The following is a 27,752-nucleotide window of genomic DNA, read 5'->3' on the forward strand; positions in this document are numbered from 1 at the left end:
ATAAAATAAAATAAAATAAAATAAAATAAATCATTTAAAACAGTTCCTCTAAAATGAAGTAACTTGTCTGGATTCGTTGGCTGGACACAATTTGTTTAAATCATCCTGTTATCTATGCTGGTACTGTTAAAATGAAATTTGATCTCACAGGGCCAAATGCTTACAATTCAAATGTAAAGTTAGCATGCAACAGTAATAGAGCACATTGCAAAACTATCATTTCTGCATTGCAATGAAATTGGACACACAGATATCTAGTCCAGAATGCACTTAACTGTTTTAAAAATATTTCTACACAGTGTTGAAACCATGTGCTATAAATGATGATCGATTATAATCAAAGGATTTTTAATACAAGTTATTGTTTAAAAGAATATTTTCTCCTTTGGATGATGTTATCATATAGCATAGATCATGTAAGGTGTATAGATTAGTTCTTCAGTTGTTCCATACTGAACACACTTTTTAGAAACAAAGGTTCGAATAGAACTACATCCATTTATGGCAATTGAAGATTTTTCTTTGTATCTAAGCTAAGTGAGCATCAAATATGTTTTGTTAAAAAGTATTTGTAACACATAATTGTTTTGTCTATACCTGAAAAAGGTCGCACTGCTAATCCTACTGTTAGGTTACGGACAAAGGGTTGAGAAAGGTAGATTTATTATTGCCAGAGGAAAAGCCTTTTGCCTCTGTTTCCATAAGTGCATAGCAAAGATTTACTCAGGATATAATGCTATGCACTGTTCATTTATAGTAACTCCTGTCGCTGTCAGATATATCAGTGTAGTAAAGCTAATCTGTAATCTCAGCTCTACTGTCCTATCTCATCAGTAATACCGCTCAGCTGCTTCTCATTTTTGCCAGTTCCAAAATCTCCACATGTGACCTTGATTTGTCTTTTCCAAGTGCTTTAGGATCTCCGGATGAAAGGTTCTGTGCAAGGGTTAGGTGGCATTACCACCTCTCTTCTGCCAAGCTACCTTTAAGTCTTAGTTAAAAAGAGGCTTTATCAGCCTATTCACCCTCCTCTTTGTAATAAACTTCATCCTGATAACATTATTAAGCAAGTATTATGAACTGGCTTTCATCAGACCTTTGAACTAGATCCTGAAAGTAATAATAACTGATCTGTAACCTTGTGCCCATTACAGCTGGAGAAACACTGCTTGGGAAAGATGCATAGGTATGGAGCTTGGATGATGAAAGTCTACACCATTCTCTCTAGCAATGAATTGCTTTGTTTTGCTTGACTGTAGAAGTGGAACAGGTGTCTTTGTGAAATGCTTGTGCCATACATTGGATGTTATTCAGAAAATAGGAAAAAAAATGAGATAAAAAGCTGGTGTTTCTACTCAGTTTCTTCCAATAAGGTGCAACAGTGCATACTCATCCTTAGTGAGCAGAGGACTAATGGCAACTTATGGATAGATTCATCACATAAAACTAGAAACCAGTTTAACTCTGGTGCAAATGACCAAAAAAAAAAAAAAAAAAAAAAAAAAAGCAGTTCAAAAAAAGCAGCTCAAGAAGTTTAAACTCTTCAGAATCAATGATGCATATTCTCCTTTTATCCTGAAGCTGAACTGCTGCTCCAGTTCTTTGTTCCATCTGGACTGTTTACTTTGTAAATATTAGTATGTGTTCCTTTTCCCCTTTTTCATTGACTCTCATAATGCATTGACTTCCCATTGACTAGGCTTCTTTTTACCACCTTCTTTTTGTAGATGATAAAAGTAACCTTGTTATTTGCATCATGTGAATGTCTTCAAATTATTATTACCAGAAATCCTCCCTGCTGGACCAACACTAGACTACTTGTCTTTCAGCAAACATATTTGAAACTTTATTTGGTTATTCTTTAAACAGAAACACCTGTTTTAAAATGTTTAAAGCTATTTTTGGAATATTCCACTATCTTCAGAAAATTAGGCACATTATATATCCAAAAAAATGTTAAAACAATCACTTTCTCCAGTGTCTTGTTATAAACACTGAGCCAGAGAAGAATAAAGAGTGTGGGTGAGATTTTTTTTCTGGGATGAAAGAAGGAGAATGAGATCTTAGCTCTAGAAATATGGGATGGGCATCCCAGCTCATAGTTCAGGCTACCCAAAGTCGATTGTCTTCTGAATGTGCCTCTTCTCTTCACCAACTGCTAGTGTTGGACTAGAGCTTGTTGGACTCCTCCTTTAGTTGCCTCAGTTAAATATATTTATTAACATATTTTCAAGTATGTGAATATTTCAGTGGCAACCTCAGGATTATATATGTACATGTATATTATAAATATCCTGTAAAGGGTCTGAGTACTTCATCCGAGGGCAGCCAAACTGAAGAGCTTGTGGGTATGTTGGTGGATCACTTCCTTCTGGCTTACATATCTTGTCTGCCATCTTATAGAAAGAAAAAAGTGTGAGTCCAAGGGACAGCCGAAGGGCCCACAGGCTTCCTTGTATCACTCCTTCAGTCAGAAGACAGCTGGAAGTAGCTGGAAGTTGAGCAACACGGACAGTGAAAAATACCATTATATTTATATACATATATCCACTATGGAAGATCAACTTAACAAAAAAAAAAAAAAAAAGGCATTGGACTTTCTAAGAGTGTCTACAAGAATCTGATTAAGCCTTGAAAAAAACAAAACAAAACAAAAAAAAAAAAAAAAACACATATATTTCAGAATGGATTTTATAAAAATATTATATGTTTAGTAGAACAAAGAAAAGTCCCTGTAAGTTCATCAACTACACAGAGATCTACTGTGCTCATGATCTAAGTCCTGGTGGTTTATAATAAATCATTTTTTTTCCCTGGACATTTAAATATATACAAGCTATTTGTAGCAAAAACAAACAAACAAAACAAAACAAACAAACAAACAAACAAACTCCTTACTCTCTATTGCATTTATATAGCTTTAAAACCAGATCCATTGATAACATGGAGAAAAAAGGATTTCGTCAGTTAACAAACCCACCTCAACTGAAATAGAAAATAGAAGATTCATTATCTCATTGATTTTTTGATTCCTTCATTCAGACTAAATTTCACAATCTTCAACATTGCTAAACACTTACTGGAAACCCCTATAAGACAGAAAATTAAATGGCTGACAGAAGAAATGGGAATTTTAGGCATTAATTGGCTGGTCTTTCTGTTGTCAGGTTGATCACTCCTTTAACACCAAAGTAGTTGTTTAAAAAAAACTATCTGACTGTCTCATGCTTAGCTCTTTGAAGAGTCATTTGCACTGATGAAAAACAGGTGCCATATATCACCAAATCAAGACAGTGGCATTTTTAATTTACTTTATCCAAAGGTGAAAGTGCAAAGCACTGCAATATGATGTACTACATTGTCATGTAGTTGAAACACCTTTTCATTGTGGAAAGTACTGTTGGTTTGAAAAGGTCACATTTACAGTTAAGTTAAAGAGAAAATTATAGACAATCATATCTATATCAGTTATTTTTTTAGGGGGTGAGGGCTGCTCATTGTGTGTTCTCAGTGACTTTAATAAACACCTCCCAATTCTGGGTGAGAGGATGTGGTTTCCATCAGAAACCTTTAGAAGATAATCAACAAGAGTAGAAAAACACACCTACGCTCTCACAGGTGCATTCAGATCCTCCAACCAATGGTGAATAGCCCAAATGTATTAGCGTTCTTTCTTTTCTATCACCACATGAACTAAGTTTAACCAGATATTTGAGCTATGTTTTCTTTTGGTTTTTATTTTTAACTGAGAGAATGCATGATGATGAAGACATACGTAGATGTAAAAGACCATAGTTTTAGCTGGACCAGGGGCTGTTTACTCCTCTCTTTCCAGTTATCACGTACCTTAACTTAATACCCTTACATAAACATACAATAATTCATAGCTTAGGTACAGCTTTTGTGTAGCTTCACACCAGTTTCATTTCAAACTGAAGATGTGAATATATGTATAGATTCTTCTGAATACCATCTAAAAACCTCCTAGGCTTCTCGTCTTTGGCAAAGGTAGTGTAATATTTATAATCATATCCTAATCTTTAGGTCACGTAGTCTTTATTTCTAGCTGGTAAATTTGATATTAGTGTCATCCACTCAGTTTTGACTTTGTGTCAAGGCTGGGAAGTCTGAGAATAGTAGAAAAAGTAAACCCTCTTCTGTTCAATATAAGGTAGTTAAGGTTTGGATGTTAAGGGAGCCAAGATTTCTCCTTTGATACCTTAGATAATATTTCTGGCTTGTGAATACCATGGAGGGTGGGATAGGTGGACCACACAGAAGAAGTCCTTGAGCCACAAATTTTTGAAGGCTGAGAGATTGTTCAGAGAAAGGAAAAAAAGACTGATATTTTATTCTTATGCTTTTTCATAAGCATCCACTTTTGAAGTCTGTAGGTTGGGATAGCAGGACTCAGTGTGACTGAGTATATATATGCTTATGTTATATTTTGTGATGCTTTAAATCTGCAAGAACTGTTCATCTTAACACTAAATAATGTTACCTTGAGAAAACCTATGGTGCACAACAGACTGCATTCCTATTTAAGTTTTTTAATTGTTGTTGGGTTTTTAGGCTGTTATTGCATTGTGGTTTGGTTTGGTTTTGTTTTCTCATTCTATATAAAAATCTATACTTTTCAGGGTAAGTATATGTCTACTTCACATCTCAGCTAAAAATCTGACGCTACATAACAAAAAGATGGCAAGAAAAAAAAAGAAAGAAAAACAAAAAGAATTGGAGATAGGTATCATGATGGCTTTTCAAGGAGAAATACTTTCATTTCTGTAACTTGTAATCAAGTAATCACACCCTTTTTGCAGCCCCAGACATCTCAGTGCAAGTGGTTTACTAGCCAGTTCCCATTGATTTGTTTCTAAAAAAAATAACATATTTTTTGGCTTAATTCAGGGTAGATGAGAGCAAACTTTGATTTTCTTTAATAATTTTTTAGCAACTCCATGGCTAAAATAACTACAAACCTTTCATACACTAAAAAAAGCCATGTACAGGGCTGCAAAAATCTGTCAGTGCATTTGCAGGAGGAACAAACAGAATCTAATGTAAGTATAATGGAATTTGGAGTGACACCCAGGCTGCGAGCAGCCTTATGTTGTCATGCCTGGTGTGCAGAATATCAAAAACTCTTTTAAGAACTCAGGCTTGCTTTTCATCAGGATGTTTCTCTTTATGCTGTTCTGTGAGCAATGCATGAACCACCAATGTGAAAAAGGACGTTTGTTCTGAAAGTGTGGCGCTGCCACTGTTTTGGACTCGCATAGGTCCACTGAATCTCCCCTCCAAATGCAACACATGAGAAGATGAGAACACTCATCAGTATCTAATGTCCCAAGAAATGTATTCCAAAACAATAATCTTTATAGTGAATATTGCATATAGGCAAAGTGGGTAACAGTTTTTGTCCTGAAAACCTTGCAATATAGGAAGAGGAAAACAGAGCAGAAATGTGATTTTCATTGTGTAGATCAACAGGAGACTATGAACAGAATGTCTCCAAGCTTCTAATGCAGCCCAGGAGCCACTGACTTTGCAGTTTCTAGTAAGCTTATATTGCAGTCAAATCAGCTCCTAACACCTTACTTAGCAAATAAAAATTTTCCTGCCATGAAATTGTAATAAATTGGCATTATGTATGAAAGGCCCCCTCACTGCTTTTGATACAGATACAGTTTATGGATGAACCTGTTTTACAATATTGAGAAATGCCAGGGGGAGAAGGGAAATAAATAAATAAAAATCACTAGTTTAAAGGTCTTGTTTCGTCATCAAAATAGAGATAAAATTCAATTCAAATTTACATTAAACTAAAATAATGTATAGATTTTAACATTCACCCAGGTGAAAGTATGGCTCTCTTGGCTGAATTTGTATTTGTGTTGGTTAGTTTGTTTTCAGTGAATGTTGAAGTGGGTGAAATGTGCCTGTTTCTGAGAGAACGTCTCACTGCATTTGTAAGAATTACATATTCTGGAAGAATGTCTTCCATCCAAATTCTAACCTAATAGTTTTGATGGGGTCTTTTAAAAATGTTTTACCGTGGAATTACTATTCAGAAACAGCTAGATTTGTGGGCTTCATTCTTCCAGCTTTTGAATTTTCTGAGGCTATTTTGATTTTAATTTAAAAATTGTAACTTTGGGCATTTTCAAAGCAGTGAAATACTGTGTTGTTTAGTTATGAGGAACTACATGTACATAGTCCACAATTATCTAAATGAAGCATATTAAGCCAGGGGAAATAAATTAATCTCTCTGCAAAAATGCAGGAAGTCAACCCACGACCAAAGCAGCCATGTTTGAAGGAGGCAGGTCAAATGATACTAATATTTTCTGCTAGATTTTCATAGATTACTGTCTAAATGTACAAAGGAAAGGTCAAAAAATGTCTGTTAAACTGTGTGGATGATCACTGCTTAGAATTAAGAACTTGGTTGCCAGAGTTTAGCCACCAATTAAGTAAGATAAATAGAACCATCTACATAATAAAAAGTGTATAGGGACAAAAATGAAATAAAAGAGTGGATGTTGGCTATGCTTTGTAGTGCAGGCTATAAAAGGCTACAGTATGATCTGAAAAGAAGTTGGATCTCCTATCCTTGCTGTTTTTCTCTGAGCTTCATCTTTTACTGTTCTGTTTCTCATTGACACATTAGCTGCTGCACCAATACATCACATGCACACAGCTAAGTCAATCCTGAATTAGATGAGCCATGGAAAACCATAGAATCTGCCAACAGTGAAGAGATTTAGCCAAATATTTCTAAGTAAAGCTTGAGTATGCTCAAACTGCCAAAGAGCAGCATTTGCAAAGACAGCGGGGAGGTAGACGGACCCATTCTGCACTGATCTAATCAACTGATCTTAAACCTTTGCTTGTCTGACACTTCTTTCTCATAATACCATGGAAGAATGGTTACAGGAATGAGTTATGTTGAAAAAACAAAGTCTTTAATGACTAAAGAAACTAAAATGAAAGAAGGCCTTAGAGGCAAGTTATGTATTTCTACTGATTACAGAACAGGCAGGTTTTTATCAGGTCTAAACAAACCAGAAAAAGTAACTGTTTTTTTTTTTTGCTTTTGTTTTTTTGTTTGTTCTCATCCTGTCCTATGCAAGTGCTTCACTCATTTTTACTGCTAGCATAAGGTAAATGCGATATAACATGCAACTTTTTTTGATCAACCACAAAGAAGTTTTCTAGCATCTATGGAGCTCAGCTAGTAAGCACAATTTATAAAACAATGAATGACTAACCCCTGTAACCATTTTAATGACCCTAAAATAAAGTGCTTAGAGCAACATCTGTCTCAGCAGCTGGGTTCTCTGCATGAGTGGGCAGAGCGACACATTGGGACAAATTCTGTTCTCCCTTTTGACAGAAACAATTGCAGCAGATCATTTTTATCGTAATCAATTTAGGTACAGTTTCTTGGAAACCATCTGTGTAGTGTTCATAGATTGTGCTTAAGAATTTAAATGTGTGTATTTTTGGTTGCTTGATGTAGCATCTGCTAATGACCACATAAGTTCCACTTTTTATGCATAAAGCTGTTTCCTTGTAAAGGGATTAGTAGAATGACTACTTGATTTTATCCTTTTAACTACCCAATAAACTGTCGCAGCTTGAATGACATCCGCCACAGAGTGTAAGTTACAGAATTAATTGCATTTTTGAGCTGGAGTTGAAACCATAAGGATAACAAAGCATTAGCAAAACATTTTATTACATTTCTCTCTCAAGTTAGTAATTTAAAATTAATACAGGTTTTGTCTGAGCATTTTAAACTGAAGAGGAAAAAATGTCTTTTTAGATAACAGATAGTTTTTTCAATTCTTTACTGGTTTTCATGTTGTCCTTTATAAACTTTTTTTTTTTTTTTTTTTTTTTTTTTTAATTTAGTAATATTCTGAACAAGGGGAAGAGTGAAAAAGTAAAAACATATTTTATTTCCCAGGGCTATTTGAGAACTGTATGAAAAGACAATGGTTTGGAAAATGCTGGGAGTATACTGGGGAGGACGTGCTTTTTCACAGGAAAATGGTTGTCTGCCCCACCTTTTGTAAAATGTAAAACTTTAAAAAAAAATAACAGTGAAACTCAGGTCTGATTCTTTTTCTAGTTTCATACAAAATGCAATACCTCATTACGCGATTATTATTGATGATGATTTCATGTAAGTGTAGCACATCAGATTGACACACCAACCCTTCTCTGTGTGGATGGATGCACAGGTGGACCCTGTAACTGCACATGGGAGACTAGGCTTCAAAGAACTCTTACTTAGAGAAGAATTACTTAAGAGAAACTCAGAGGAATTAAAAAAAAAAAAAAAAAAAAAAACACTTTAGAAGATAGATATTTAAAATTTTCTTGCTTCACAGACATTTTGTTGATGGGGTTCTGTGATGCTCATTCCCAAACTGGCCCATACAGGGCCCTTCTCAAACGAATTAAAGGACAAACACATTTTCTCTCAAGGACTGAGGAAAATAAAAATCCTAATAGCTCTATGGAAATTTCCAAAAGACCAGTGAATGCAAAGCTTAAGAAGTGATGTATATGTGTGCTTTTGTGAGACATACATTAGCTATTTTATACTCAAAGTCCAAAGTTAGTGTAAACTACCAGTTAATTAACCCTCCTTTGAAAAATTGACAGTCCCTGAGAAGAATACAGAAGTTTCAAGAGAATACATTTACCATTGCTTGTGAAAATTCATTGGATACAATGCAGCTGTGAACAACAAGGAAAAAGTTGCAAAGTATTGTTATGCTTTCAAAAGTAGCTAAGAATCAGAAAGCAGGAGACGCATGATAATAAACCACTAGCAACAGAAGGTTTTAAGGCTGCATCAGAGATTAAGGAATGATTTAATGTATTTATTAATTATCCAGAAATGGGGTCAAGCAGTGAGATACTAAAATTTACAGATAACATGAATTTATTTAGATTTTATTGAAATCCAGAGGGACAGTAAAGAATTTCAGAAAGGATAAGCTATTCTAAAATAATACAGTGGCAGATTAGTACACTTGATTAAATTTGAAGGCAGCCAATTGAAAATGCATAAAAGGGGGGGGGAGAGAGCAGACAATGTGCAATTAAACTTCATAAATCACTGACAATAGATACCACCAAGGCCAAAAGTTTAGCAAAAATCCGTGGGGAAATGGGCATTTGTATGAATGCTGAGAATACTCCATGTTATGATAGTGAAAGCTAAAAATAGATGGTGGAAAGGAATGTAAAACCTCATGCTCATTGTTTTAAGCCAACTTCCAAGTATTAGAATGAGGAAGAGAAATAGAATTAGAAAGAGATGAACGGGTGACCTCATGCTGATGACTGTGAGACCTGTTGTGCTGTAGTCCGAATGGAGGGCTGGACACCTTTGCAGAGGGTACAGAGAGAATGCTACCAGAAGCCTGATCCAGTTTATGTACCCCTGAATCACAGGTCTTTGTGCTACACTATGTCCGAGAACAAATCTTTTTCCCCAGGGTCTGGAGATACTAACTGTACTCTTCAAGAGTTCCTAGACAAGATGGCTTTACAATCAAACTTTTCAACTCTTAGGGAGCTCATCGAGTGGGGGGGGTGTTGTGTTTTACAGGAGGAGAATTAAGGTGGTGAGTCCCCAGATGAGGGAAGATTTTTATGTAATTAGGACCCAGGCCAAACATGCAAGAATAGACCTGAATGATCTGATGAAGACTGTAGATGAATCTCCTTCCAGAGCTGAACAAGACACTTCAGAGTAAACATTTTGCTAATTAGAATTGGCTGTGGTATCAGAAAGGCCATCTAGTCTGAGCTCCTAATAAGACCACCTTCTACATCCAGTTTTATTGTCTAGGTGAGTATGCATGACTATATTTCTCTGAGGGTGCTATTATTGTTTTAATGATTCTTTTTTGATCCTTTTTTATTTTCAACATAAAGAGGAAATGCAGATAGAATGTTAACTGTTAGCAGCACAGGAGACTGGTGGTATCAACAAACAATTAGCTTATTGAGAAGTAAAACGTGTAGAGTCTGTGAGAACTGCCTGTATACAAGGAAGCTTACTTTACTCTTCAATAAAAGCTGGGTGACCTACCTTGCCTTTTCTCTGTGGTAAGACCATGCACTGAATCATCCACTGAAGCAACCCTTGAAGCTGACAGGCTTTAAAATCATGCTATAGTTTAGCTTGCTGTAACTTTTCTCATGAGCCAGTGTCCTAACTCTGTCCAGAAGTGACTGAAAAGCTTTTTGTAACTGTGATCTGTATTGTGGAAATAAATTCAATCTCCTATCAGATTTCTGAGGTAGCACAGGATATGAATTTGATATACTCCTTATCTGAGCTGCTTTATTCATCTCTGTTGCATAATTATTGTCCTTTGTGTGAGGAAGACAAGGCTATCATGCAAAATATTCCCCTGATAAAAGATATAAAATGGTAACCAGCTGCAGAAATGTCTCAGAAGCATCTTCAGTTTGTAAATGGTTAGGCCAAATGCAACTATCATTTTAAACATTACCTCCTATACACACTGAATGCATGCAAACACACTGAGGTACAGAAGCATTTATTATAGTCCTCCCCACTACAAATTAGAGGGAGATTTTTTTTAATTTTTTTTTTTCCATTCAGCCTTACAGCCCTGAAAGATTTCATTACAACCTGTTATCATTAGCTGGTATTTCCAATGTATTCAAAATACCACAGCATGTATGCTAGTACTGCAAAGCACTTTCTTTTATTCCTTGCGAGTGTATCAATCTATTGCTCAACAAACAAGGAATTGTGCCAAAAAACACAGATTAAAAGATGGGTGCACAGCACTGGTAGGTACAGGACATCATCTGAAGTCAGAAAAAGCAATAGAGTACTCAAGAGGATAAATGTTTTGTTTTAATAATAATAGCTGTATGCACAGATTAGAAACCTAATTTGGCATGAATCAACAGTAATGCTTAAACCATTCTCATGATCTCTCATTTGCTTTTCCGTATGAACAGTGCCTTGGAAACAGTGAATAATGACCTGTGTTTTATACTTTAATGCACATTTTACTAGTGTTTATCCAAACAAGGGTAATTTTAGCTAGATCACCTGCACAAGCTTTTGATGAATCCAATAAAACCTTTGTTTTCTCTATATTTTTTAGAGATAATTTTGCAGTTCACAGTGTTTTGCTTTATTATATGCTATATGTATTACAAAGTGTTATGAGGAATCGGTTATTACAATAAAGTTTCTGCGTCTTTCCCGGTAATGTGGATGATTTCTTCCAGGAGAAAAATTAGCAAACACAGTATGGCTTGAGTTTTTTCCCTTTCTCATTCCCTTTAACCACAGCTCCTATGTTTTTCTTTCACAGACAGAGATGATTTAGTCCACTCTCCTCAGCATTTGATACCTTGCATCCTCACATTTCCATTTTTACGGCCCTGTCTGACCATGTTTTCCAAATTCCAGTGTGGCTACTCTCATCCTTCACTACTTTATCATAGCCTCTTTTTCCCTGTATCTTATAGTTCCTTCTTCTAGAAATAAAAATATGCTTCAAGTTTCTTCTTGTTTAATAAATTTTAATGCATATAAAAATAAATTTTAAAAACTGTCAAGTGAACTCCCCTGCTTCTCCAACTGTTAATCTCTCTGCCTCCTTTCAATTTTAAAAATACTGAATATATTCTCAACATTAACTGTGAAGAGTTGTTCTTTCATTTTAATCTCTTTCTCCTCTTTCCCTCTCCTCATTTCTTAGGCTTTACTGGATCTGCTCTTAATGATTCCAGTACTTTTGACATTTTAGTCTACACTCCTAGTATTTTCTCCTCATGCTGACCCAACATCAGCCCTCACCTTTCTTTTAACTGGTAAGTTTTTACTCTTCCTGTGTGTTTTGTTTGTTTGTTTGTTTTTCCTTTAGAGCATCCCAGTGCAGTCACCTTCAGCCTTCTTTAGAGTCCAACAAGTCGTTAGAAATCTCCTCCCCTCCCCACCCCCCCACCCTTTCCTCTCCTCTCCCCTCTTTTAAATACATATTCAACTGCTGTTTCTGTGCAAAGATCTGTGTCTCTCTTTCAGACCATTGTTTTTCTGTTCATGCTAAAATCTCATCCTGAACAGCTCTTCATGTATTCCTAGTCAGCTATTCTGTTCAATGACATAAAAAAAAAAAAAAATGTTCTTTATCTTTCTTTTTCTCTCTTTCTCAAGGTCTTTCCACTTTTTTTTTTTTTTTCTCCATCATGGTCTCCAAAATCCCTCATCCAATACAGTAAAAAAAGTCTTTTTTAAAAAGTCCTCTCAACATTTTTTTAGTGCAAATATATTAAATATAACCTATTAAGCAGAATGTTGATAGTGGAGAAACCATTTGTTAGTAAAAATCAGCAGCAATATTTGGGATTAGTGCAGTGATCGTAAGACATGAAGATGGAGTTGAATTTGTGAAACACTACAGCTATGTTATCCAAAAGAAAGAGCTTATTGCTGTTCTGAATAGAAAATCTTGTTTGCTAATAGCTAGTCACAACAAATTTATCCCAGATTTTTGATTCTGTAAAAACAAAACAAAACAAACAAACAAACAAAAACTAACGTAATAAAAAGGCTTCAGAAATTCTTTACAGAAGCCTTCTGAAAAGAATAAACAGAAGAGCCACCAGTGCTTTCTACCAGAAAATCTGGACATGAACTTTGTTAATATTCTTAATAAGCAAAAATAATTAGTGGAGTAGCATAGTTACATTGGGATAATTACTGTTAAGTGGAAATAATACGCTTTTTTTTTTGATGTTATATGCATACATTTTATAGCTAGACAATATGCATAAGAGTTTTGAAATTAAAAAAAAAAAAAAAAGAGTATTGATATCAAAAATATGCATACAAAACCTCAGTACAAAACTGGGCAATTGTGCCTGCATTCATTTGTAGACAGTATAGCCAAGGGTCATTAGTTTAATAGGACATTGTTTTTTTCCATCTCTCTAAAACGTCTGTTGAAACATCCTCCCAGGAGCCAAATTGAGGAGGTGAGGAAATAAACAGCAACTGACAGCTTTGATCACTGACAGACAGAGATCCATTCAGTCCAGAAAGTACCATAGTGTAGGAATCAGAAAAAGCACTCTGAGCAAGGAAGTAATGATGATGTCCAGTGACCGAGGTAAGCATACACTGAATAGAGGGCACCTGGAAAGAGGACTCTACAGAGGATCACAAACAAAAAAGGAATTAGGGGAAGGCAACCTGTAGGTCACACAATGAGAGAAATGGTACCCACAAGAGTAAATATCTGAGGTGCATAGAGGTTAGAAACATTAAGAAGGAACTGCTGGTTTATATATATACATTTGGTAAAAAGTGAAGAAAGTATTTCAAGAATAGCTCCCTTGCTTAAATGAAGGTAGTGGATAGTATATGAGTGATTTAATTGGGTATTTGATTTACCAGTCATCTTTTTGCAGCCAGCAACATAGTTTGAGCTCCAGTACAATGCCTATGTGTCTGTAGAGAGATATAAAAGGGATTGATTGTTGCAGAACTTGTTGTCTTCCCTACAGTGATGTACTGAAGGGGAGATTTCAGGGACAGCTGGGAGCAATTTATGATTGTTATAATTTCATTGCCAAACTGAAGGTAAAATTGGGATGATTCCCCTTCCTCTGATACAATTCTAACTTTGTCTAGATACTACTAAATAATCCCTGCCAGAGATGAGTTACCTCTCAGGGACATAAAATGTTTCTGAAGAACCTTCTCTGGATTTCAAAATGGATTGCTTTGCATTGATAGTAGGTATTTCTAAAGTATTTTGGATAGGGTTATAGCTGAAAGACTGCATCTAGTTTTATTCTCATCCCCAGTTCAAGACTTACAACCAGTGAGACTGAGCTATACAATAAATATATATCAAAATATATCAATAATATATCAAAAGTAGGCTTTTATTCAACTATTGATTTAAAACCTAAGCATCTCTGACAAGTTCTGTTCACTTTTTTCTCCCTGCTTTTAAGAGAAAGGGGTTTGGTTGGACCAGGAAAAGGGACACAAAATTCAGAATTTTTCTTCTTTTTTTTTTTTTTTCACAATAAGTAAAGCCATTTATTCCTCCTAAAATAATATTAATGATTAAAGGAATGGTATTTTTCTTTTGAAATCCTCTGTATTAAAACACCATTAGCATATCACAGTTTTTCTATGTTATACCTTTATGGGTGATTACTGATTTCCTGAAGAATAACATAGGTATCATTTAGATGTGATATTTTACATTGTTCTGTTTGGGTTTTCTCTGTTTTAGGAGACAGTCATCAGATTGGTCTTCCATCTTCACAGTTTCAGTATAACTCAATACAATACACTGTCTTCTTTTAATACCACATTTTTAGGAAGGACCTTTGGTCTTGTTACCTTGGTTAGATGGTGGCCCACCGAACATCCTCATCCAAGGCAGAGGGCTTTTTTTCACCTGGAAAAGCAATGAAATCAGCATTCATGCATCAGAAGCAATGAAAACAGCTGAAAGACATCTCCTGCTGTAGACACAGTCAGCACATGGAGTAAAGCTGCTGATGTCACCTGTGGGAGGGAGTGTACGCACTTTCCCTTACCTCCTCAAAAACAATTCCTTTCTCCTGAAGCAGCAGCACCAAGTGAATGTCAGTGCCAGACAATGCCAGAAGCTGCAGCTTTGAGGGGAAGAATATCACGTGCTCAGTTGGAGGGCCCAGAAAGGTCCATCCTCATTGTTCCTGGGATTAGAGTACCCCTGATTTACATAATCAAAATATAAGTAAAAATATGAAGAAGCAGCATAAATAAATAAATGAATGTCTAAACAGCATTCTATTTTGCTTCCAAATACATGACTGACAATATGCACCTATGTATCCTGGTGACCTGTGTGCCTGGTGACAGGACAAGGGGGAATGGGTTAAAGTTGCACCAAGGAAGATTCAGGTTGGATATTAGGAAGAACTGAAAGGGTTGTTAGGCATTGTAATAGGCTGCCCAGGGAAGTGGTTGAGTCACCATCCCTGGAGGTCTTTAAAAGACGTTTAGATGTAGAGCTTAGTGATATGGTTTAGTGAAGGACTTGTTAGTGTTAGGTCACAGGTTGGACTCAGTGATATTGAAGGTCTCTTCCAACCTAGATTATTCTGTGATTCTGTGATATTTACTTAAGGGTCTTCACATAGATGAGACTGTAAATGACCTACTCGGGAGGATTAAATTTTACTTTGGTAGGATTAGGAAAAGAAATAGACCCCAAACACTAGCCTCAGGCTTAGCAGCAATTACAAGAACCAGACAAGAATTATATTGCAAACTCCTTATTTCTGTTTTATCTTATCTTTTAATTACTAATTGCTTATGACTTTAAATATACTTAGCTTGTCTGCTTCACATATTTTTACTGTTTGACATGTCTCTCCTTATTTGAGTTTTAACATGATCTTGTCTGTCTCTGCTGGTCACTTCATTTTGCTCATGGAGGCAAGTCAACAATTATCCTATGATATAAATACCAAAATAAGCACCAACCTGGAAAACAGTAAGCCATCAACAGTTGCCTTACTTCTTATTATTTGGCTCATATTTCTGTTAATGAAATAAAAATAACTTCTTTCTCAGCCACATTAAAGTGCAATATAGAGTGTGCTCACTAAACCCTCCCTTCTTGGCTGTGGTTTGGAGAATGCAGCAGAGAACACTGATAATCCCCCATCTTGAAAGAGCTGGAGGGGAACCATCCATCAGAGCCGTCCATTTACTGTCGTATTTACCACAACTCTATCAGTGAGAAAACAGCTTCAGATTGCTGACATCCAGCAAAACAGCACTGCGTGTGCAATATGAAATGATCCTGAAAATGCAGAGCTGACGCCTGACTTTGCACACACCTGCATGTTTGGGGAACAGAAAGCCTTCCTGTCCTTGAGTGTGCCCACATCCTGTGCAGGTGCCTGGAGAGGAATGTGTACACAACCGATCTTCTCCAGGGAGACTGGAAAATTAGCTTTGACGGAGAAGTTTGTAGTTGATACTGCTGATCTTCAGCTGATAGAGCCATCTCTTACACACCTAGCCTGTTTGAAGGGATACTATCTCTTTCTTTTACCCTTCATGTAACACAGAAATGGTTTCCAGCTTTACTTATTTCAGAGCTCAATGTCAAAATGTAAAGTAAAAAAGCTGAAAGTCAATTACTTGATAATGTCTAGAATAATCCCTTTTCAGCCCTTGAGTTTGGGAAGGATTCCTGACTGTTAGCTATGGGAAATTGCAGGACTTAGGCTGACAAGCTTAAGACATACTTTTAGTCACTAAAGTCTGACAAAAAGCCATAAGAAGGGGACAACCTCATGGACATGAACCACCCTACTAATTTCCCTGTGTGTTACTCACATATTACTATGATGTACAGGAAACACCTGTGCACCATCTGTGTGAAATTCTGCCCTAAAAGAAAGCAATTTACTTTTTCTTGCTGCACTAGCGAGCAGTGCTGGCCTTGTCTCTGTCTTCTGCTCTGTTATCTTCACAGAATGAAGGTGACTTTAATGCTTTGGTAAGAACAAACAAACAAAACTTGATGCAATCAAGTAGGGAAGGGCTTTTCCCTACAGTAAGCAGGGATTCTCTCAAATGAAACAATACTGTATTGTGTATCAGCCTGTAGAAATGACCAAGTAGCTGGTCAGCTCCTTGCCACTTTATCTGCGTCCTGAAGGCAGTGCTGTGCATCTCCATTCTGCTGGAGCTTGTGACTTGCCAAGTTCAGCTTCCTGCAAAAGGAAGACATAGCATGTCAGAGAGAAGGGAAATCGTATAGACTTTTTCCAGGTCAGTGAGAGTGTATTACTCACCTGTCTGCTGTCTGCCACAGCTTCCCAAACACTGTGCAGTTTGCACATGTGGGTGCTTCTCTGGAGCTGGGGTTCTTGTTCATGAAACCCGTTAAGCATGGGTTACTTTCAGAGAATGTTTGAACACTGTTGGTTTGAATGAGAATAAAATGTACACTGATGCTACCTACTTGGGTAAAGACTCCTGGTTCATCTGGGCCTTAGAGAAATTGGAGGACAAGGTAGTCCCTCACATTGCATGATCATGACAGGGAACTTTCCACTCTCCCGGCATTATCTCTGTGCAGACCTGAAGCTCCCTGTAAGCCAAAGATGGTCTGTGATGCTCTAATTATCCAGTTCCAGCAGGCCTTAAATACTACTACAACAAATCCACTAAAATATTAGCACTTGTAGTATTTCTGCAAGTGCTTGGAGATAACTTCATCCTGAAAAGTGCTTCATAAAAAAAATATATATATATATATATATATATATATATATTATTCTGCCTTACCCACCATCCATCTAGTTTTGGCTTTTGACTGTAGATTATATGACTTCTACCTGACTCATTCTGGGGGTCATAATGAGAAGAAAACACTCTCTGACATACTTTTTAATATGCTCTTCGCTTAATGTAGTATTTAGATTAACACACTATGACACAATACAGTCTGTATAATTTCTTCCTTTTTTTTTTTTTTTTTTTCAGAAAGTGTTGAGAGGATGATAGGGAATAGAGTGAAGCTTATCATTAACAGAGCTAGCAAATGCCCCATATGAAACCCAGGTGGGTTTGGCAGATGGATATAAAGTAGTAAACGATATATATCAGTAGAGTGTGCAAGCTGGTGAGAGATAACTGCCTGAGTTATTTTTGTGCATTTGAGCCGATTGCTGTTTTCTATAATGATAAGTGAATTTTGCCTTCCAGATTTTAAATTGATATATTTTTCTTAATTTTCCTCATTTCTGAAAAAAAAATAAAAAAATAAAAGTCATTTAGAAATTAATGTAACCAAGGCAAAAAAAAAAAAAGTGCAAAGGTATAAAAGGTTATTTTTATTGTATATACAAAAATGCATATTTGAAGTTGCAACATATGTATTTCTCGATATACAGTGTATAGACATTTTGTTATCATTTTTACAGATATGTTAGGAACTTTCAGTATTCTGCAGAACAGTGTTATAAAAAGCACAATCCACTTATATTAAAAAGAATCTCTGAAATAGCAAATCATATTTTTTTCCTTTTTTTTTTTTTTTTTTTTCCCACAGTGATAACAGTTTTTCAAACTTTTCAGCTTTCATAGCAAGTGTTATGGACACACCTGAAGTAAATATCATATAAAAATTAAAAATAATAATAAAAATAATAAAAAAATGTAAGTTTTTTGTCATGTTCTATGTTTCTCTCTTGTTCTCACCTCCCTGTGCTCAGGTATGTGCTATTTTCATTGTATGAGATCGGTTTTACCATTTCCCACAACGAAGAGTTATACCTCCAAGAAGTAGGTGTTGGCTGATTTATTAAAATGGTAGAGTCATTATGGCAGTTTAGAAGTAAAGACTTCAGATATAGGATAGGCATGCACTTAATGCATAGCCTTCTGAGGCTGGGGATTGGGAGAACGTGTAACCATATCCTAATATTATCTGCTTCCTAGAATCATTCATTTTCCATTCAAAGTTCATTTGTTTTTCCCAGATCATGCTTGACTCTACTTTGTGTTGCAAGATACAAGCAGACCAACTGCAATGCATGTGTTTTTGGGAAGGGCTACTCTGGGATTTCTTCAGGGTCAGCAGAAAAGAGCAAAGGAAAGCCTAAAGAGATTCGGATTGAGCCGTCTGCTTATGCAAATAATAAAATACTGTCCTGCACTTCAAATCCATCTTCTGACTGTTTGTTAAGCATTGAATGTCTAATATGTACTCATCTTTGATGATGAAACCCATGAAAACATTCTTACCATGTTCCAAGTCTGTCAGCACACTGATCTTATTGATATATACATCATTGTTTCTGCACTGTCCAGTCACCCAGCAACCATACATGGGCTGCCAGTCTTGTACCAGTTGGGACCCGCTCCACTTTCTCTACCCTGAGACAGTCGTTGGGCTATAAGGCAATTAATACATATTCCAAAAATTCCTTTTCAAAAGTGGGAGAAGAGAACAATCCCCTATTAAATTCCAAAGTCTGTCACTGCTGGTGAGTGCCTTTGCCTCCTTTGTGCTCCCCTCTGAATTCATGCACTGCTTTTGTCTGTTCCAAAAGTCACTGAAGCATAGACTTCGCAGACTTCCAATCCCTGCATCTTGTGGCAAGTTATCTCCCACTGCAGCCTGAACAAGAAGATTTCTATCCCTGCTTGAGTGACTAAATTGGCCATAGACTTTTTGTACTATACCTAACATTATTTCAAACTCCATTACAAACAAGCTAATCACTAAAAATAAAGTTTTAGCAGTGTGCACACCATGACAACTATATATATGCACAGTATTTTGTTCTTTTTCAGCTAGAAACTGTTTTGCTTTTAGTTTGGTTGTTTGCTTTCATGGTGGCATAACTGTTAATGAGAAGGACACTTTAATTCAAACCTCAAAACATTTTGTTTGTTTTTCTTTTTTGTCCTACAACAAAAAAGATGTGTCTCTGTATCCATTGTGGACTCTGTCATAATTTTTCTAGCACTGAATTCTGCTTGTTATTTGATGGTGCATTTCATGAGAATACACACAAATCTGTGTGGGCATGAGGAAGAAATAACACTAGCATTGTTGGAGGTGGGTGATATGGAGCAAATAATTGCCATAGCAAAGCAGAAGTGCATGTGGTGTTTGTACAATTGCTTCAGCACACAAGAGGCACAAGAGACTCTTGAAAATTTCTGGAGATGGTGCTTCCAAAATTTGCAATGGGAAACAATGGAGCCCCTGATGATACTAAAGTATTCAGGATGAATAAACTGACTTGTTTACTTGAAAACAGAGCCAATCAATCTTTAAAAATAAACACAAGCCAGGTTTTTTTCTTCCAAAAAAACATAAGACACTTAAAATAACCAGGCTCAGAAACAGAAGTCAGACCTTAATTATTATTATGGAACCTGCTATCTTTGTTCATAGTGTGACATTATTATAGATTCCCACAGGATAACAAGTTTTATGCCAATAGGATGCACTTCTTCCCAGCAGTGTCTCTACTCTGACATGAAACAAAACTGTAAATGTTTCTTATCAAACTTTCTTATCCTGCAACAGTGTTCTACAAGCCAGATGTGCAGTGTCTCTGATTTCTTCTCTCAGATGAACCACTCTCCCTCCCTTGCATTGCTTGACCATGAAAGTGATATTACAGCATTCAAGGCAAGAATATACTGAGTAATTCTTTCAAATTTTGTGTTTTTCTTCCAGTAATTAATAGAACACAGACTAGAAATTTCACTTTGATTACTGAAACCTGCTACCCATTTGAGCTCTGGTTATTACACTGAAAAACTTGTGTATTAGGTTTGCATCCACAATCCACTGTGTAGAGTCCTCACCACTAATGGAAACCAACAAGCTCTATGCTGAAGACAAAAGCAGCCTCATCTGAGTGTGACAGTCCTTAATAGGCCTGGAACCTCATGTTTCAATACTTTTCCATTTGTACATCTATGCTTTAAGTCAGATAAATTTGATATAAATCTTTTGGTTTTCCTTTTACTTTATTTTAAGGAGTTTTACATTATTTTAGCTCAAGAAAAGCTGTAAATAGGTTGTATGCAACCCCGCCCCTGTGCATAGTACACCAGTACTTCAGCAATGGCATGTCATTTGTAGCTCATGTTGTAAACTGGATCGATGAAGAGTTCTGGCTTTAAAAAAAAAATAAAAACACTGTAACACAGAAATTTTGAGGGGGGCCTTCTTAAAACTGGATCAGATAAAGAGATGACCTAAAGATAGGTCTTGCAAGCGATTATGTTAAAATGGGAACAGCACAAGTCAGTGCAGCCACTGAAGATAGCTCACTGGTGAAGGACCACTCATCAATAACAATAAAAATTAAAATGTGAACAATGAATTGAAATCTGATGTTCACTTCCATAAATTGAGCAATTCTTAAATTCATTTTTAAAAAAATATTCACCTTGGTTTCTATACAGGGTGTCTGAGGATCAATGGAAGTATGCATCACTTTCAACAATTTACCAGCAGTCCTGGCTAACCAGGGAGGTCCCAGTTGACTGGATGCTAGTGAATGGGATTCCAATCTACAAGAATGTCAGGAAAGAAGATCCAGGGAATTACATTCCTGTAAGTCTGGCATTGGTGCTAGGGGAATTCATGGAGCAGATCATCTTGAATGTCATCAGATGGCACATGCGGGACAATTGAGTGATCAGATGTAGACAGCACATGTTTAAGAAGGGCAGGTCCTGCCTGACTAAACTGATTCCTTCTATGACAAGATGATGTGTTTAGCAGATAAAGGAAAGGCTGCGGATGTTTACCTAGATTTTAGTAAAGTGTTTGACACTGGTTCCCACAGTATTCTTCTGGACAAACTGGCTGCTCATGGCTTGGAAAAGTGTAGTAGGTAAAGAACTGGCTGGATGTCTGGGCTCAGAGAGTCACAGTGAATGGAGTTCAAGCCAGATGGAGGCCAGTCACCAATGGTGCTCCTCAGGGCTCAGTATTAGGGCCAGTTATGTTTAATATTTTTATCAACAATCTGGATGAGAAGATTGAGTGCACCCTCAGTAAGTTTGCAGATGATACCAAATTAGGTGGGACTGTTGATCAGCTTGAGGGTAAGATCTGGATAGGCTGGATCAATTGGCTGGGTCCAATAGCGTATTTAATAAGACTAAGTGCTGAGTCCCGTACTTGGGTCATAACAAACCCATGCTGAGGTATAGACTTGGGAAAGAGTGTCTGGAAAGTTGCCTGGCAGAAAATGACCTGGGTCTGATGGCTGACATCCAGCTGAACACAAGCCAGCAGTGTGCCCAGGGGGCCAAGAAGGCCAATGGCATCCTGGCCTGCATCAGAAACAGTGTGGTCAGCAGGTCTAGGGAAGGATTTTTCCCCTTGTTTGAGGTGCTAGTGAGACTGCACTACGAATATTTTGTTCCATTTGGAGCCCCTCACTACAAGAAGCATGTGTGAAGAGAAGAGCAACAAAGTTAGTGAGATGACTAGAAAACAAGACATATGAGAAGCAACTGAAGGATTTGGATTTGTTTAGTCTGGATAAAAGGAGGCTGAGGGGAGACCTCATCACTGTCTATAACTACCTGAAAGAAGATTGTAGCAAGGAGGGTGTCAGTCTCTTTTCTCAGGTGAAAAAGTGATAGGATGTGATGAAATGGCTTCAAGTTGTACCACGAGAGGTTTAGATTGGATATTAAGAAAAATTTCTTCACAGGGATGGTTGTCAAGCATTGGAATAGGCTTCACAGGGAAGTGAAAAGTCCCCATCTTTGGAGGTATTTAAGAGATGCATGGGTATGGCACTAAGTGACATGGCTTAGTGATGTGACTCAATAGGTCAGGTTGATGTTCAGTCTTGATGATCTTGAAGGTCTTTTCCAACCTAGATGATTCTATGATTCTATGATTTTATGCTCAGATATTTTGACTCTAAGTGGTGCACAGATGTCTAAGACAGGCTATGTTTTTAGCACTTCCTTTCCAGGGTGTACTTAAGACTGAACATGCAGAAAACACAGTATATAAGAGCTCAGATAAATAAGCAGCACAGTTACCATCAGTATAGGTACTCCTCCATTAAGTCTCTGTTTCTCTGAGAAAGATATTCAGTCTTGGATGTTTGACCCTTCTTTTGTACTAGTCAGATACATTACTGAAGCATCACTGAGTCCAATTTATACTTCAATTGACCTCATTTGAATTAATACAATTACTTTGGAGATTGCTTTGGTTCATGTAGTTATTTATAGCTGTCAGGTTTTATGTGGAAAACCTATGCACTGTAAGAAACAGACCACCAACAAAATAAATTTGCTAAGCATATTAAAAAGTTGTTTTCCCTTCCCCTGTGATAAAAAGAGAATTGCAGCCAAGAAGTCATAGAACAATCAGTCACTTACCAGCTATCAACCAATGATCATGAGTCTGTAATACTTCTTTTTTGAAACACAGAGGAAAGGTACAGTATTCCCAGATATATGGGAACTGCTGGCAAAAGATACATTCTTAAGTGGTATATGTATGTTCCTTATTATAAATATTGCATCCAAATGTGGAAGAACATATAGAGCTGTTTGAACACATGGAATACATTTTAACACTTTCAGCCATCCAGAGCTGGATGCCTTAGCTAGGTACACCTTTTTCTCATAAAAAAAAAAAAAAAAAAAAAAGAGATCTTTATACCAGTATTTACAGCACTGAATCGGTATGTGGTAGAAGGGTTCAGGTCTCAAGTTCAGCGTATCCTATCATTTTACAAAACAGAACAGTTTGTACAGGAGACAAAGATAGAGATTCATGTGAAGAATTGCCTGGTCTGGTTGATAAACACTCAACTCAGATGTTAATGACTGACATTTGAATCTGTGCTTCAGATCATGTTCAAGTGAAATGTGAAGGAAAATAATAATAATAATAATATTTTGGCTTCCAGGTAAATTCCTTACCTTGTTTGTCAAATTGGTGATGGGTGGACACATCTTTTTCCTCATGCTTTTTCCTGTGGTCCCAGCAGGTAAAGATCCTGTGAGGAAATCTCAGTGTTGAGACCACCCTGTTCTCTGGAACAGGGTGTCTGGCAAGTGTTTTGCCAGGGTTACAGTGGGAATAACTTAACCTCTCAAATGTTTTAATGGTTATGTATACATAAATTGGCAAACACTTAGCGCATAGGTTGAGTTACATAGTGGAAGGAATGTGCTCTACAACATACTCCTGAATTTCATCCCATGAACATCCAAGCTGGACAATCTGCTGGAATGTCTGCTATTTCCTTCCTGGCATGGGACCCATGTTTGTTCTGCAAGAAGCCAGTTATGGGGGAGAGGTGTGAAGGAAGAAGACTCATGTGCCCCTCTGATGCAGCCAGGATGCCATGTCAGATGATGGAAATATTCCCAGGTTTCACAGTCCAGGCATGGTTCTTGCCTTCAGGGGAAAGAAAAGACTAAGGGACTCAGTGCTGGTGACTAAACTCCTTAGTGGACTTAGTGTAAATTCCTTTCTCATGTAGGGAGCCTACAGTAGTGGGCCTATATAATTTGTACTTGGGCATCCCAAATTAATCAAAACTTAATCCCAAATTACTGACAGCCACTCCACGGACCACATCACATAGACTCAGCTTGTCCAGTCAAATCAGAGAATTCTCATCAGTAAATGAAATAGGTAGCATCATCACACTGCTGAAATAGCCTACTCACACTGGAATTTTTGTGGGTAGTGCCATTCTGTCAGACCTTCCCAGTTCATTCCAGGTACTTTAGCTCAGCTCTAGTCTTTTTATCTAATAGATAGTTAAAAATCAACTCTAAATATAGTGTAGTGTAACTGTGTAATGATATGTTTATGTTCAGCTAGGGGAAAAAAAGTAAGTGAAAAGAGTAACAGTTAACAGTGTCACCTCCTGTTGTGCCCAAACTGTGAGATGCAGAAACTGGAGACAGCCTGCATAAAATTAACAAATAGCTGATCTGCGGAACCATATATTCAAACCTGTCTACAAAAGACTCCTCTCCCCCTGCTCTCCTGCTATATCAAGCTGTATTACAATCGAATCTGACAAAAATATTTTAACAATGTAAAGTAAATCCTGGAACTATTTAAAACAGGTAATTTTAAAGAAATTATTACCATCACAAATCCTGCTCATTTTGACTACAATAATGCCATTAAAGAATAGCAACACGAGGATGGAGAAAGCTGCTTTGTTGCAGCTGTGTTAGAAAAATTAGTGGCTCCCCAGGGGTTAACAATTGATTTTGTTCCAATCTGACTGAAGGGTGGTGCAGTTTGAGTTTTCTTTCCTTTCTTTCTTTTTTTTTTTTTTAAATTGGTTTGTCATTATACCAAGTATCTGTGAGTTTAATTTCTCACAATGCCTTCTGCAAACTGAACCAACAGAAAGCCAGAAATAGGTTCAAACCACAGACTTTGAATCTGGATTTCAGACACATGAAATCTCAATCTGGTGTTTTGATATAGACTTTGATACAGATAAAAAGACATTTCCAAAACTGATCTTCAGAGTACTTAGTTTTGTAACACTGACAGCCCCATAATCCAGGAGCATCTCAATGCACAGAGTTTGTTTAGCGGCTATTTCTTCCTTTCTGTGTCTTTTCTTTCTAAAGACCTTGTAAAGATTAGAACCAGTGGATAGCAGTCCAGAACCTGTCAATATTTTTATAATGGTATCTGCATTAGTAAGGAGTTACAATTCTTAGCCAAACAGTGTTCTGCACAAAATAAATAAATACATATATATTAAAAAAAAAAAAAAAAGGACATTAGAGGAAATCGAGTGGCCTGTTCTGCCATTCTTATGCATTGCACAAATGTCTTTTGTGTGCTTTGCTGTGAAATGACTCAATGGAATCTTGTTTATTGGAATATTTGAAGATTTTGAAATAAGTAAAAGACTCTGGAACCAATTGCCTGAAAAAAAAAAAAAAATCATTTTGTAATGTCGTAGTTGAGCTGATCTGACATAAAGACTTGTGCACTCACATCTCTGATACAAATATATACAAATACAGAGCTAATGGAGGAAACAAATAAAAAATTTTCCCAAACTGAGCAGTCATCTTTTAGGTCAAGCACTGACATCCTTCTCAAATGATCTCTCTATAAATCTGAAAGTGTTGAAGTTAGTTGGCATCTAAATATTCTGTAGATTTTATTTATTTATTTAAATTGTGAGTTTTAGATTTCTGTATCAGGAGTTTAGACATGTTTGTACTAATAATTCACTACCTTTTACTTAATAGCTTGTTAATCCTTTAGACTGAAGACCTCCCTGTAGTTCTTTCATGGTAATGGATCACTTAGAAATTTGTAAGTGGATAGGTGACATGAACTTCTTTAGGCAATCACATGATTTGACATCCCATAAAATTTATGGGGTTAAATGAAATTAAAGATGTTTCCTGTTTTCTCAGCAAAGACGATGCAAGCATCTTTTGCCACATATATTACGCTAAGGTAGATGTTTCAAAACTTCTCCACTTTGTGCAGTACAGACAAGAAGTAAAAACCAGTACTTCATTTATGCCTACAATGAGAAGCTTAAAACTCTTTGTCTGAGTTGGTAGCCTTATAGACAGCTGTTTGTTGGAGTATGATATTATTCTAATTGATGTGGAAAATTCCCAACAAATCAAAAATTTTCACAAGTAATGAATATAATGTTTTGTGAAGTAAATTGCCCAGTCATATATTTTGAAGATACATTTGCCCTGTTCTGAACTTTCCGTCTATGCTTGATAATTTAATTTTTATTCACCTTTCTGCACATTGCTATGACTATGCTCTACCTAAGAATGACAAAGTACTGGAAGTCAAAATATTTCTCGCAAGAGGTTTCCAATTCAGGTTGGACAATGCAGATTTGAGAACTGAGGATAAGCTCCTAATAACGTCCAGAACTTAGATGTGTTTCATGTAAAATTACATATTCTCTCAAGAATTAATCTCAGTCAAAAACACCTCAGTCGCTAGAAAACTTTGAATAAAACCAGCTGTTTAATTTTTGACTTGCTCTGTTACTAAAACTCAGCAGAAGATGCAACATGTCTTTAAACAACAGAGAATACTGCCTTTGAATGGTTTTATTTGTGCTTCTGTTGGACAGTCCCGAGGCTGAATCTGACATACCTTGTGTTTGGTGAACTGGATCTCTTTGGTGACTTGCCAGAGCAAGCTAGTCTTTGTGCTAGGTCAGAGGAGCAATTTGGCCAATTCACAAGGAGAGGTGCAATAGGGTGAGCAGTTGACTATGTCTGCACATACCCCAGAATCTGCAGTGGCTGCTTCTGCACAGCAACACGTCAAATGCTGGTATCAGAGAGAAGGGCTCCGGCTTTCAGCGTCTGTGTTTTATTTGTATTTCCCTTAGAGTGTATCCCCTCTTGCTCAGGCTGCTTGCTGATTGTGCAGGATTAAGCTATATCTTCAGTAAAGATAGTAATAATATTTCAACAGTATATTTTAAAATGGTTCAGCCAGCCTGCTTGAATTATCACAGAGTCAGATGTAGAGCCTGGAGTAACTGCGACAAAAGCATTGTTTGCTCTCATGCACCTCAGTCACCTTCCAAGCCATGTTTTGTGAAATAAATTTTAGCTAATAGAGTTCTTGACCTTGCAGCTAGAATTTCTAATTAAGTGAAGTTAGTCAGTGATCTTTTATTTTCCTAACATTGCATTCTCTGTGTGATGGCTGCTCAACTCACTACTCTGACATGTTGGTTATTTTAACTAAAAACTTGCTTTAATATACTCCACAGCACCTAGAACAAGAAGCACACACACTGTATATTCGTCATTTCCATCTCGATGAGGAGAAAACAAAGGGATAATTATAAACTGCATCTCATATTGTTACACTTACACTCGACATGTGCATCTATTTTTTTTTTTTCCACAGTAAAGTGATTCTGCTGTGGAGATAGCACCAGGTGCATGGGGGTGACCTCACACACACACCAAATCGGGAGCTGACATCCATCACACTTTGAAATTTTGGATTTCATCATTTCCTGATCTTTCTAAAGGGATCACAGCACCTGGCCCTCACAGCTGTAGTTCATTTAGAAAGCAATTTAAAAACCGAGAAAAAAGCAAATGACATCTTGCTGCCTCAGCCTTGTCATTAAGTATA

At 36.8% G+C, this 27,752-nt stretch overlaps 1 long non-coding RNA gene across 6 annotated transcripts in view; it reads right to left on the reverse strand.

Annotated features, from left to right (window-relative positions):
- Positions 1–3,267: 3,267 nt before the first annotated feature.
- The window catches only part of LOC137854725 (uncharacterized), a 69,661-nt gene continuing 45,176 nt past the window's right edge, over positions 3,268–27,752 (reverse strand). For 2 of the 6 annotated variants that reach the window (XR_011095357.1, XR_011095356.1), the window contains 5 exons: positions 23,540–23,616; positions 17,067–17,195; positions 14,638–16,815; positions 14,438–14,495; positions 3,268–13,528 (listed from right to left, as the gene is read on the reverse strand). This is a non-coding gene — a long non-coding RNA (uncharacterized lncRNA). Of the gene's footprint in view, positions 13,529–14,437; positions 14,496–14,637; positions 16,816–16,896; positions 17,196–23,539; positions 23,617–27,752 lie in introns of all 6 variants that reach the window. The other 4 variants (XR_011095360.1, XR_011095359.1, XR_011095361.1 and 1 more) reach the window with 4 other exon arrangements.

Source organism: Anas acuta, chromosome 3 (assembly GCF_963932015.1).
Source record: "Anas acuta chromosome 3, bAnaAcu1.1, whole genome shotgun sequence".
In the NCBI taxonomy this organism is placed as follows: Eukaryota; Metazoa; Chordata; class Aves; order Anseriformes; family Anatidae; genus Anas; species Anas acuta.